The sequence below is a fragment of the Hippoglossus stenolepis genome, chromosome 21, assembly GCF_022539355.2.
Source record: "Hippoglossus stenolepis isolate QCI-W04-F060 chromosome 21, HSTE1.2, whole genome shotgun sequence".
Taxonomy (NCBI): domain Eukaryota; kingdom Metazoa; phylum Chordata; class Actinopteri; order Pleuronectiformes; family Pleuronectidae; genus Hippoglossus; species Hippoglossus stenolepis.
In genome coordinates, this window is record NC_061503.1 from 8,510,640 (window position 1) to 8,525,312 (window position 14,673).

The following is a 14,673-nucleotide window of genomic DNA, read 5'->3' on the forward strand; positions in this document are numbered from 1 at the left end:
CTGGATGGGCAGAAACGGAGACGTTTGGGAACGATGACGTCGCCACTCAGAACCGCTTGCTGATCATATGAAAGTAGCCTGATGCAGCTGCAGGTGTATCAGGAAGTACAGATTTATTGTTTTCCACACGACAGAGCTCCGTCACCGACTCTCCTCCAAACAACAACAACAGTAGCTTGTGTATATTCACCGTCTGTTAATCACGGGACAATGGGGCAATACCAGGGGCCGAGTGAAAAGTGTACCGAGCTGCCGAGCAGGGGCTGAAGAATAAAGAGCTGAGGTTTATCAGTTCATAGCTTCTGTAATCGTGATCGCTCTGTGTTTGCTTTTGCATTGACCAAATATGGTCTGAAGAAACCCCTTAATTGCCCTTTGGTTTCATCAGTCCAGAGCTAATCCGTTTAACAGATATCACAGAAATTACCAAGATATAAATCAGTTAAAAATAACTTATTCTAACATATGTAGACAAACTATTAGTGGCTTCTTGCAGACACACACACACACACACACACACACACACACACACACACACACACACACACACACACACACACACACACACACACACACACACACACACACACACACACACACACACACAGCCGCGCTGCTTCCTCACAACACTAACAACTCTTCAGCGCTTTCGTCCTCTGGTATCATCCGTGTCCATAAAGTCACATGTGTTTATGTGACATGTTATGGAGAGGACTTCACATGAAGCAGATGCATTAAAACATCCGTCTTACTTGGGTGAAATTATTCCCCCTCTTCTACCTCTCTCTCCCTCCCTTTGTCTCTTCCATCGTCATCTCCAGCAACAAGTGGCCTCTTCCCCAGATGAATTTTTACATCCGTGGTAATGCAGTCTGCTCCTGACATGAGCAAATGGGGGTGTTTCATTGATTGTGCTCAGGGGTGACAGGTATACATGGAGGAAGTGGGTTTATTGTTCACAAAATATAACAAGTGCACACACACACACACTTGCGCCTAAATACACCACACACACCTCACTTTTCTCTTTCCCCCCTCTGCTCCTCATGATCAACCTGAGTGAGCAGGCTACTAAAATAAAATTTTAGTGCCGTGGTAATGTTGCGGAGCAGCATGGCGCCACAGCTAATGGGGGATCATATCTACATCCCCTGCTCCTGCACCCAGCTCCATGTTAAACCCCCAGCGTCTGTCATCATCCCGTGACGCTCGGCAAGGGGATACAACAGGCCGGAAAGTTCAAATGTCCACACATTAAAAATACAGAATTACAACAATGTGATATTTCTGCTGTTACGGCGGTTATAAAGGAAGTAACAGTCGGTGAGCGTGTTTGCAGGGTTTCTTCTACGGTTGAAGAGGAAAGGTTGGTCACAGCGGTTGTGCGGTTGGTGCAGATTTCCCCCGGCAGGGCTTGATTTAATTTAGAAAGCGCTGCACGTGGAGAAGAGGCCAGAAAGTAAAACAAATAAAAACGCCAGTGTGGTGATTAATGGTAATTAATGTACGACAGCAGCAAGTTACGTGTTTTTCTGCCCCGTGTTTCTGATGATGACGGTGCATATAGTGTCAACGTTCTGCAGACAAACTCAACATGCTTTATCAAATCAGAGGATAGTGACTGGCAGGGTGCGTGTGTGTCAAAGTGTGTGTGCATCATGTGAGAGGAGCATTATTAGGCCTTTCTGGGGAGTTATCCATTAATTCGAGGTTAAAGTCCATTTGCATCTAGACAAAAGGGACATGGGCCATCCATCTCCACGCTGAGGGGAAGGGGGTAACGGAGGGGGGGAGAAAGGGAGGGGGATGTGTGTGTATGTGTGTGTGAGAGTGAGAGAGAGGTGAACCGTCCTCTTGCAGATAAATCTGTTGCCCTCAGGGGTGCGTTTACATAGGTGAGGACTGACTGTTCTGCAAGCCGAGAGTGATTTATCTGAAAATACCACCAGTAACACCACACACACACACACACACACACACACACACACACACACACACACACACACACACACACACACACACACACACACACACACACACACACACACACACACACACACACACACACACACACACACACACACACACACACAGCTCTGAATCAATCCCCTCACTATGAATGATATTTGTGTGCGTGGATTAACTCGCAGCTGCACACTCACACATATACATGAGAAAAATGCACACAAACACAGGAGCACAACACACAGCTACTCACTGCCCAACAAATCCATACCTTAGACTTTCAACAAAAAGAAGACAAAAATAACGAAATCTATATTTGAGAACAGGATAAAAGTTGATTTGCTTTTGCAGGAGGATTTAAAAAAAAATGTCTGCAGCTGCTTTCTCACCCTGAGATTGTGGATCCTCCCTCACACTTCCACAGAAAGGATTTCCTAGCAACGATTATAATGCGCGCGCACACACATTACACACACACACACACACACATACACGCATACAGGCTCAACGCACCGGGGCTCCCTCCAGCTATCAGCGTGGGTTTCCCCCTCCTCCCTCCCCCGTTCGCCTCCCTCGCTGCTGCTCCGCTGAGGAGGGAAGGACGGAGAGAAAGAGAGGGAGGGAGGGAGGGGGAGAAAAGAGAGAGAGATCCCCTCTCCACCGCTCTCCCCTGGAAGCCCCGGCTGCTGGCTACACTGTGCGGTTACACGGGCTGTCTGCGCGCCGGAGTGGCGGCCGCGCGGGTGTGGAGACGTGTTTTTCTTTGCGTTTTTTACTCCAAAGCGAAGGCACGGACGACGGGGAAAGTGCGTGAGTGCGCGCCGCGGAATCGTTTTGCCGGTGAAAGTCGTGGAAGGAACGGGAAGCAGCTCCGTGTTTTTCGAAAAGAGCGTCGCGGTGAGACAGAAGAGGGGGGATGGGGGAAGCCCGGACAAACCGCCACGGATGATGCCCGAGAACTGCGCTTTTTATTCGGTGCGTAATGACACGACGCACCCGTCTCCCCCGGTGGCTGCACCGGCCCGATGTTCACCGGAGGGGACGGAGGGTGTTCAACGTGTGAGGCTGCACCGGCGAATAACCGGGGACGGTTTTATATCCAGATACAACAACCGACGCGGGAGCAAAAACTACAGCCCCATTGCGCGCAGAGCGACGACGCACATGGCACGCCCTCCCTCTCCCTCTCCCTCTCCTCCTCGCCGCCACCACCTCCTCCTCCTCCTCACTGACAGGGAGGTGTTTGCTGCAGGGCGCCATTTTCAAAAAATCCTGCTTTTGCATATGAGATTTATTTTTTGCTTCAGCCGTCCTGCTGCCGTCTCATGTTACACACATTTCTGCGCAACAACACCGAGGACAGAGGAGTCGCCAAACTGGACATCTGGACACCTCCTATCTATTCACTCTATTCTTCTGAGATTTTTATCTTTATTTTCTTTTTTTTTTTGGAAAAGGTGAGGCGTTTTATGTATTCCTTTTTATGTGACGTTTTGGAAATTTATCAACAAGTAAAAGCATCTAGGCTAAGTTGGCATGATGTTTTATTAATTTGCACAACATTTAAATTTAATTTAAGTGGTAAATAAATTGAAGATAATAAAATGATTTGAGGAAAAATGAGATAAATTACCCCGTTTCAAATAATAATGGGTCCCTAATCACAAAAAGTAATAAAATAAGAGTCAACTTTGTAAACAATATAATTTACGACTTATTTTAGGTAATTACGCCTTTACAGCTAAAAGACAAATAAATCTTAACATTAAGAGTTTCGCGTTCTAATGTTTTAGTCTAAATATAATTATAATTAAATAAATATTTAAATATATTAGAACTGTTATGGATTTTTCCTCTTTATTTTAAATCAATTTTAAACACTCCGTGGTGCGTTCACGGCTGAAAAAACCTAAACCAATAAAACCTTAAATCGATCATTGGCGGGGTGCGCGAGACACATACAGCCATGTTGAGGTCTTTTGTGTGTGTGTGTGTGTGTGTGTGTGTGTGTGTGTGTGTGTGTGTGTGTGTGTGCAGAGATCCTATTACCATGACCTTTATCTTTAACCAAAAATAAACGAATATAAATATCAACATTTATAGATTTTAAAGTAAAAAATTATCAATAAACAAATACATTTTTCTTATTTTTGTTGTGAGAAACAACAGATTCAGACAGAACGCCTCAGTGAATGTGACGCCAGTGAGGACAGCTTTGATGCTCTTAATTTCGTTTTTAACAGATTCTGAGTGTGTTCTCTACACTGATAGATTTGAGTCTAAATTAAATCTCCTTTTTTCTTTAAATGTCTGACCGTGTCTTGTGTGTTGTTCTAAAGTCTGCAGCCTTATCAAAATGTGAGATTAGAGTCTGGCTGCAGGAGCAGGCCTGCTTTACATAATGACACACACAGTGGACTGGTCTGCTCACTTTGAACAACACGCTTTTACTTGTCCTCATCATCCCAGTGTGAACCACAGCAGCTCATTCCACTGCAATCATATTATCTGTATTATCTTATTCGCACTTTGTGTCATTCGGCGCGTGCATTTTTGGCAACAATTAGTTTTGTTCTGTGTGTTCAGTTATTTTTCACATCTCGACACAAACCGACACCTGGACTTTATTTCTTGTTGAATCATCTGCAATAATGGAAAACAGCAGTAAAACCTGTGTTTGTATTTAGTTGTGTTTGGCTGAAACTTAGTGGAAAACAACACAGTGTAGCCGTGCGTGTGTGCGTGCGTGTGTGTGTGAGTGTGTGTGTGTGTGTGTGTGTGGTGAAGTTAATTCAGCAGGACGGGCAGCTTTTCTGTGGCAGCACGATCAGGCGATAATAACAAGAAAAACAAGACACACACTCAGAAAATGTTGACGTTACAACAGAGAGCAACGAGCATGGATGTAAACAACTGCTTTTATTTCATTTGGTTTATTGAATGTATTTACTCTATTATATTTAGTTTATTATTAGTATTAATGTACGTATTATTGTTATAGATGGTTGATACGTGAAGCTGCACTGAGACTCACGGTAATTACAACGACACTAATAATAATAATAATAATAATAATAATAATAATAATAATAACAGTTAAAAATATACTTATAATAATATATTTTATTCTAAATAGTTGAAGCATTAAAATCAAGTGTCTCATTCGTTAATATGAATTGATGTTTAAAAATAGTATACAATTAATAGTAAAATAAATAAAATATGGACAATAAAAAAAGTACTAATTAAGATTAAACACGGAAAATTTAAATTTTAAGAAATAAAATGCCTCTTGACATACCGCTAATTTAAAAATAAATAAACATGAGCAAGTGAAATGAACAAACAAACAAATTAGTAAATAGGCCAATAGGACAGTTAGGGCTGGGTAATAAAGCAACATCTGTTATTGCAATATGATTTAAATTAATAGCATTATAACTAAACTTGGATATATATATATGGATATATATTTTTTATCTATTGCTTATGCATTGTCCAAGCACAGTGAGAAATCAAAATGGATTTATCTCAGATTTGTAAAATGTTTTGTCGTTTATCACCTGCTCATAAAGAAGTTTGAAACTACGACCTTCACTCAGGAGCGAAGAGTCTTTAAACTAAATTTAAATTTATTTCACAAAATTAAAATTAGAATTTTGGTAAAATTGTTGGAGCATATTGCCTAGCTTTAGGCCTAACAAAATAAATATTAATGTGAATAATAATTGAGATTATACTATATAATTATTTATTTGTATTTTTCCCTTGTTACTCTTGGAATGGTTCTACTGATTGTGTGGGTTTCAATAAACCTAAATATTGTCCAAATATTCACTTTATCAGAATGAATTTGAACAGTAAACGGTGTTTTATTATTGTACCTCTTTGTTTTGTCATCTTTGTCACAAATTAAAATATTTTAAAGAAACTATTTGGATATTGTGCAGTTTGTTCTTTTGTTGCTTAGATTATCATTTGCCTATTTAATGTCAGAAATTAGTTCATTTTGACACGTCATGAATATTCATCAAGCTAAAAAAAAACAAGATTCTTTATTTTAAGTTGTAATATTTGCACATAAAATGATGCTTGTGCATGTGTTTGTACATTGTGTGGAAGAGATTGTAATGGTTTCAGAAACTAACTGAATTATTTAGAAATTCGCAAGACACACAAGCTGTTTGTGTGTGTGTGTGTGTGTGTGTGAGAGTGAGTGTGTGTGTGTGTGTTTGAGAGAGTGTGTGTTGTGCAGCTGAAGCCTTCTATTGAATGCAGCCCAAAGTGCAAACAGAGGTAGATTGATTAATTTTAAAAGCGCACTCCCACTCACAGTCAGTATATAGGGTAGAAACTGGGGTGTGGTGGGGCCCCAGCAGCAGAGCATGCCGGGATGTGTCCGTGCTGAGCCGCTGTGGCTCTCGCTGGGGTGATGGTGAATGTTCGCAGCCACAAAACAGCAAAGTTTAGTGGAGTCAAACCGGGGACCGAGGGTGTCAGTGGAGTTGATTTAGCTCCGTGCACGCTCCTCATGCAGCCCTGATGGGCGTCACGCAGAACATACACATCTCCATAATTGCATGGCAGACAATTAAGACGCAAATTAACAAAGTGGTGGGCCCATGAAGTGGAATATAACAGAGTCAGGTGACGTGCAATGTGTCCGCGATAATTCACACTGCGCTCGTGCATTCGTCAGCGCAGACTGGCACATAACACAAACCCAGTTCAGCTCCAGATCAGTAAAACCTAAACCTGGTTTCCTTCACTTTGTTTATTTTATTCCTTAACAGTTCTGGAGATTAATCACAGCAGATGTTTTCTTACTTTCTACAATTTCCCATCAATACTGAAAACTGATAAATGCCTTTGATTCAAAGCCACTCCTTGAATACAGTGTGTGAATATGCAGCCTCTTGTTGCTGATGTCCATTTTCTCTACCAGTTGATAGTTTGTCAAGACAGAGGCGGAGCTGAGAGGGGGGAGGAGGTGGTGGCGGGGGTCCCTTCTCCCCTCCTCTCCTCTCCCCCCTCCTTTCCATCCACCTCCCCTCTCTGCACTGCATGGGACGGCCTGAGAGAAGCCCCCCCTCCCCTCCCACCCTACAGCGAGAAGGCACCCAGCTACGAAAATACAATACAAACTCAATTAAATGCAGTCTCCGCTGCGATTTACCGCAATGAATGATAAATTGCTCGTCGTTCTCACACCGTAGGATCTCTGAAAATTGCAATAATAGGCAAGAATCGTTATGTAAAATATGCACGGGCGGGCGCTCATTTACCAAATTTGGTCCGGGAGGGGTAACTTGTGCGTCTGCTGCCTTTTGTTGGGAAATTCCTGCTCAAATAACCAGGTTTGTCTCTAAAAGCGTGTGGTTAAGGTCAAACTGCTACATGGGCTAAATTGCCACATTGTTACCCCAGAAAAAGAGAGAGAGAGGAGGTCCGCCGCAGAATAAAAACGCACTCACGACTTTCACATATTGCAAGAGTGCTGAATAATTTTGTGGCCGTCTAGCGTGAAATTAGTACATAGCAAAAAGATGGTTTAGCAGTAAACAGTGTAAACAATAATTACAAACAGAGAGAGAGGATGGGGGGGTCTTCACCTGCAGCCTCTGGAGCGCACAAGAACAAAACCACGTAAACTCATTTTAAACATTTGCTAAACCTATTGACAATCATTCACTTATTTATATTTGCTTTTTAAAAAGAGTTATGTGGTGAGTATGCAAATGTGTCAGTGGATGTTTACACATTTTTTCTTTAACAAATATAGTCAAATGTCACAGGTACAGAACAAATAGAGGATTTAAAGTTGCTTAAGGAGAAAAAAGATGGGGGATTTTAATTCTATTGGAAGAAAATCCAAACTCTTTATCAACTGAGCATGTTTCTTTGTGTGAAGAACTCTTATACTTTTCTATACGATAAGGACTTTATTTGATTTTATAGTGGATCAAAACACAATAAAAAGCCTTTGTTCTCTTGCTCAAAACATTTAAGAAGCATTTCATTTGACAGATGTGAATAAAAGTACTATAATCTGTATTAATCTGTAAAAGTGTAAATATTGCACCAAGTCTAATCCCAGGATTTAACACCAATCTCAGTCAGTTTTGATCATGAGTTAAAAGCTCCAATTTAAATTTCAACAATATTTTGTCGCTCATAATAAAACCTCAGGCGGAAAAATTGGAAAAAGAAAAACTAATTTACAATTTTATGTTAAAAAGATAAATAATTCAACTCTAATTTGACATGACACTGCTGCTTTTGGGTATGAATTAATGGTATATTTTCCTACAAAATTATACATTTTAGATCAAACCACTGAAACTATTTCTCTTGTTCATAGCAAATATCAGGGCGCATCAGTTGAAACCTAAAATTAGAATTTCAGTAAATTTCCTTTGTCGCTTACAACAAAACCTCAAGGGGAAAATAGGAGAAAGAAAAATGAATCGATAATGTAAATTTAAAAATAAATAATAAGTTGACGCTGGTGCTTTTGGGTGTGATTTAAGCAAAATGCTCCACTTTCATTTGAAATGATAGTTTTTCCGACTGTGAGTGTTTCAAAGCGTTGCTGGTCAAACTCTTTCCACAACTCATATTCATATAGCAAACATCAGGAAGCAGGTGGTATCACACTGCTGACACGTCTGAGCTCATAAGCCCCTGAAAATGGTGACTTCTGACAATATGAGATTTGGCAACTTTGGAGTAAAACAGGGCCGGTGCTGGTGAACGTACCCCTCCCACCAGGCTGCGTTCACTCTGAGACATTCAGTTCAATTCTCTCCTCACTGAGGGAATAAAACAACAAGCCAACCATTCATTTGTGGACATATCTGCACATTCCTTTTTTTTCTTTCTTTATCTCCATCTTCACGCACTGACATTTCCTTATACAAGCTTCACCCAGTGACCTCGCTGCGGTCCTGAAACACTCTGATTTAACGGAACAGAATGTCTTATCTATTCATTCATTTATTTAGAGACACTAGCACAAGCAAACATTTAGGAACTGTACGTGCAAAACATCTGCTAAGTGAGTAATGAGTTATACTTTTGCAGGAGTGTTTTAGAAAAAAGTTAGATTTTAGTGTAAAAATGTAAAAAACCCTCGGAGATTATTCATAAACAAATCAAATACAACAATTTCGAACGCACCTGTCTCAATAATTTGGAAGTCCTTTCGCTGCTCAGGACATTTAATATTTACGGGTTTTTTAAGGGGATATCTGGAAGTGTGTATACGGCCAAAAGGTAGAGCTGTACGAGCATGGAGAAGATATTGATTTTTGCAGTGGCCTCAGAAAGACAGGACACCCCCTCACCCTCAACCCCACCCTTCTAACCCCCTTATTCCATTAATCTCTGGAAGCAGTGTGTAAGATACTGGAGGGGTTAGCGTAACATCGTGCTGCTCTAAAATATTCCTACCCTCGCTTTTGCCTGTGGCATCCATATGTTTAATTTCACTACAAATGTTTTGACAGCAAATGAAACTCGTCCCCCCCTCGCTCCTTTTTTTTCTCCAACATTAGGGGATTTGTGGAAAAATAGTTATTTTCCAACAACCCCCTTTTCTCTCTGCATCGAGAGGGCTTCTATTGAGAGATTGTGTGTGTGTGTGTGTGTGTGTGCGTGTGTGTGCGTGTGTTTCAAAAAGAAGCACAGTGATGCTTTATTTAATTGGTTGCGGACCACCTGGAGTTTCAACATTTCCCCTGGCTGATTTCAGACTCCCTCAGGTCAACTATACATGTGATGTCTGTAGCTGCAGCGAAAGAAAGAAAAACATGTCATTTGCAATGCTAAACTGGTGTAATGTTGCGCGGATTGAGTTTTAAATTCTGCGTTGTTGACTTTGTGTTTTATTTAAAAAAAAAAAAAAAAACGTTTTTTTTTGTTGTCATCTTTTAAATAAAGAATGGAAAGGGAAATCTTTTAACTTTCTATTTGTGTGACATGTAATCCTTTAGCCTCCGCCTCTGCACGCACACGAACCTGCAGTGCGTTTAAAGGCATCCACTCGCACAAAGCACACAATAAACACAAGCACATGACCTGCAGGTGTGTGTATGACACTGGACACCATCGACAAGACACTGTGCGCTCTGTATTAGACACACACACACACACACACAGACACATCATCAGTATTGTGTGTGTGTGTGTGTGTGTGTGTGTGTTGGGAGGGTAGACCAGGAAGGAAGGAGGCTTATGAGGTCACCAGGGGAGAAAGAGGAGGAAAAAGGATAGTGGATTGGAGAGAGCAATGGAGGAGTGAGTGTGTGTGTGTGTGTGTGTGTGTGGCAGGTGTGCACGAAGCAGGGCTGTGGTAGGGGTGGGGGGGCTTCTAACGTGTGCTTCCGGTGCAGGATAGCCCATTCATCATTCTCACATGGTGGGTTTACTTTGCCAGTGATAGAAAAAGGGGTGAGGAGCAGCAGCACTACAGGGAGAATTAATGTGTGTGTGTGTGCGTGCGAGAGAGAGAGAGAGAGAGAGAGAGAGCTGGAGGAGGGGCACGTCAAAGGAGAACGAGACCGATGGCCAAACCAGATGTGAAGGTGTGTGTGCATTTGACTGCGTGTGTGTGTGTGTGTTTACGTGGTGGGGTGTGTCACATGGGTCAGATTTACTCCCCCCTCCTCCCCCTTGTAGCTGACATACCTGTCATATGCCACCTCTGTCTCCCCCCCCCATTGTCCCCCATCCTCACATGGTGCTGCCTCACCCACACACACAGATGCCCCTCTACACTCTACACAGAAAATCACGTCTGTGCTCAACACACACGTTAAGTTAAAGGTGGCCTTCTTTGAGATGACGTCCCACTACAATTGTGTGTGCGGGTTCAGAGTTGGGTCAGGTGACATAATGGATGATCCCATCACATCTCAAACAGACCTCTGCTGCCATGACAACTGCTAAATATCCAACAGGCTGTCCTGAGAGAGGGGAGAGGTGGTGGTGGTGGTGGGGGTCAAAAGCAGGAGGTGGAGGAGGACACCAGGAGTCACATCCTCCGTCAGCATAAGCTTCAACCACCGCAGTGACTTCACGCCTCCCCTCGCCTCTCTCGCCGTGTTTGACTCCTGTTAAATTCTGAACAAGCTCAACTGGAACACCCGGCCCTCCTCGCAGGCTGTCCGCTGACCTCTGACCAGCAGGATCAGCTGGTTATGGGAAGCCACAAGAAAGGTCTTAAAGGATGAGCTGCAGCCTCCCCTACTGGACGCATACCAAACCACAATCTCATGGGAGAAGAAAAAAAAAAAGAAAAAAGAGACTGACCCTGAATCATTTGAAAACATCAACTAACCAATTAAAGGATCCTTATGATTAAAGGTCTGCAGAGGAGGCAAGATTTGATGGAGGGGTTTTTCTTTTTTTAATCTTTACGGGGAGAGGATGAAGGGTGAGGGGGTGAGGGGTGAGGGGGACACTGAGGCGAGGTCGCCGCAGCAACGGGGAATTGGGAACACCTGGAGAATTGTGGGAGTCGTCATATCATAGACACGCATGAATAATGCAGTGTAAATGTGCATTGCGGGGTTCTTGTTCTCTTTTCCTTTTATACACACACACACGCGCACGTGCACACGCACGCCTCTGACCTTGTTTGGGGTCACACAGAGGGAGACTGAAATGAGTTTCAAATGTTCACATTATTTATTATTGGGTATCATCTCACTGTACAAATCCCTTACAGATGTTAGCCTCTGGTGCATGCCTGGGCGTGTGTTTAGCGGCGTGTACTTTTAAAAAGGAGGTCGTTAGTGATTGGTGAGGTATGGAAGTCGGTGCATGTTAAGTGATGGTGCATCTTTATGTGTGTGTGTCAGCGCGGGGTGAGTGACTGCAGAAAAAATGAGGGATGATCTTTATGTGGCAGCTTATTTGTTTTTGAATGCAGGAGCCTCAGAGGCCCCCTAACTAAAGGCATCAGGCCCGATGCAAGAAGGGCGTACGTCACACACACACACACACACACACACACACACACACACACACACACACACACACACACACACACACACACACACACACACACACACACACACACACACACACACACACACACACACACACACACACACACACACACACACACAGAGAGAGAGAGAGAGAAACACACGCAGCTCTGTCTTGTGATCAACCCCTTGTGAGCTTCATTTGTGAGAAAGTAACTTCTCTCTCTGTTTGTGAGAAAACAAGTTTGGGGCGAGAGCAGGACGATCATTCTCACACTGGCTGCAGTTTCATAAGATCCAGAGTCTGAGGAGTGTGTGAGAAGTGAGAGACTGCTCAGTGACAATGTGATCCAGGATCTCAACCCCTGAAGAAACAACTTTAATATAAAAGGAAGCGGAGTTAAGGCAAATGTTTAGGAACATAAAGTTGTATTTTTGGTGAGGATTTGTAAAATTCAGGCAAATGGAGTTGCCAGTAAACCAGCTGAAATGGGTGTACATATGGGGAGTATTTTACAGGCAAATTCCAGTGATTTTAAATCTATTTAAATGTAACTATGTTAAACAAAACATAATCACTATTACCCCCACCAAAATGTTAATACAGACTGTCTAGACATTAAAACATTTAGATTTTCATGCAGGGGAACTCAATTTTCAGATAACATATCAGAGCAGTTAGTCGGGTTGATAAAATATGAAATAAATGAACAATTGCAAAGTTTAGAGACTATTTTCGTTATGTGGTCAACTCAAATATTTCTGTGGGAGGAGCTGCACTCATGACCTCGGTATATTTTGAAATCCTTCCGACGACATGCCAACCCATGTGATGGACATGATGCCTCCAAAATATTTCAGACAAACAAGAACTGTAAAAAAAAAAAAAAGGGTTGAGAGAGAATTTGTCACACTTCTTACACTTTGGGATTTTATTGAAATGACATAACAAAAAAATTAATATAATTAACGTTAATTCACTGTCCTTCAAAATCTCTGTATGTCAGTAGAATATATATTTTTTAAATAAGTTGAATTGTAATGTCATTTTTATGAGACAGTGACACTAAACTAAAATCTCAATTCAAAATTAATTATATGATGCCAATACTGTTCTCATAAATAGTAATATTAGCATTAAAATAGAATTAGCAGGTGTATGATTCATCTTATTTGAGTGCTCCTAAAAAAAAATATTTTCTCATATTAAAAAATTAAAAAAATTAAATAAAGTATAGTTGCACTTATATATTGTATTTACATGTAGCACTTTGTAGTTTGGCTTTTTTAAAGTTAGGTACTTACATTATTCCTGCTGTTCTCAAGTCTCTGGTTGAATGCACTTATTGTAAGTCGCTTTGGATAAAAGCATCAGCTAAATGATATGTACTGTAATATTTGTTGTTTGAAAATTGGTGAATTTGAAACTTCTCTAGAAATGATATTTTCTTGATTTCAGGATTAGTTGCACAAAAGGAAACAAATGAAAAGAGCTCTATAAACAAATAAGGTGATATGTGATAGTTATAAGGATAAAGTCAGATTTATAAACAGCGAAAGAGACACGTCAAAGAGCAGCGGCTTGTCTGAGGTCTGGTATCAAAAAAGCTCTATTAAAGGTCAGCGGTGAACTCCGCGGAGACGACCAGTTGGTCACTACGGAGGTTCGCCTTGGGACACAGGGTCAGCGCCGTCGCCGCCTGGATAGCTGACCTTTCTGGTGTCAGAGCAGGGGTCTGTGTGTGCGTTTGTGTGGATGTGGCCTGGCCTGGGGGGGGATTGAAGGCTGGTCATATATAAATGTGCCCACATGTTGAACTGGGGATACATATCGTCTCTGCATTGTGATTTTTTGTTCCGTTTGGAGGGTGGTTTGGATTTGAATATAAGTAAATAAATGAGGAGCCACACACACACACACACACACACACACACACACACCTAAAAGGAGGAGGAGGAAGAGGAGGAGGGGGGGGGACATTGGTACTTTGTAAAACACCTCAGGTTTCTGTTTTTGGCCCACACACCAGAGAGGCCTTGGCAGAAGCTAAATGGACGAAAGTAAATAAAAGTGGCCATTATGTGTGGGCTCCAGTAAATAGCTGCTCTCTTGTCTCTCTGGGCTTCAAAAAGAGGGGCGGAAGATGCGATCACGAGGAAAGCCCGTGTCTTTTCTTCTTCAGCCACTACAGAGAGGAGGAGGAGGAGGGTGGGGGGGGGGGTCTGGCTCTCCACGGCCTCCCCCCTCGTCCTCCTCTACTTTAACCCCCTTTTTTCAGCTTTCTCTTTCGGCTTCCTGTTTCTCTCTCTGCAGTTCATTTCTGTCATCCCTCTCCTCTCCGTCCCTTCTGCCTCCTCTCACTGTCCTCCCCGCTGCTCCTGTCTTGACGCTAAAACCCCCGGCTCGGCCCGCCCAGTGTTTCTCAAAACATTGCAGGAAGGGAGAGATCAATGGTGTCCTCCGAGAGGGAATTACACAGCTGAATTTCGATGAGAGCAGAAGAAAGGAAGAGGAAGGGAGAACAAGTAGAGGCGGGGAAGGCTTGTGAAAAGGGAGAGAGGGAAGAAGGATAGTATATCCTTCAAGGAGGGGGGAGAAAAGAGAAATGGGAGGAATGTGGAAAACTATGTAGAAGAGTGGACGAGTGTGAGTGAACTGTGCAAAACAGCAACAATTAAAATAGATGAAAATTTATCTAGAGTGTAGTTTAGGATG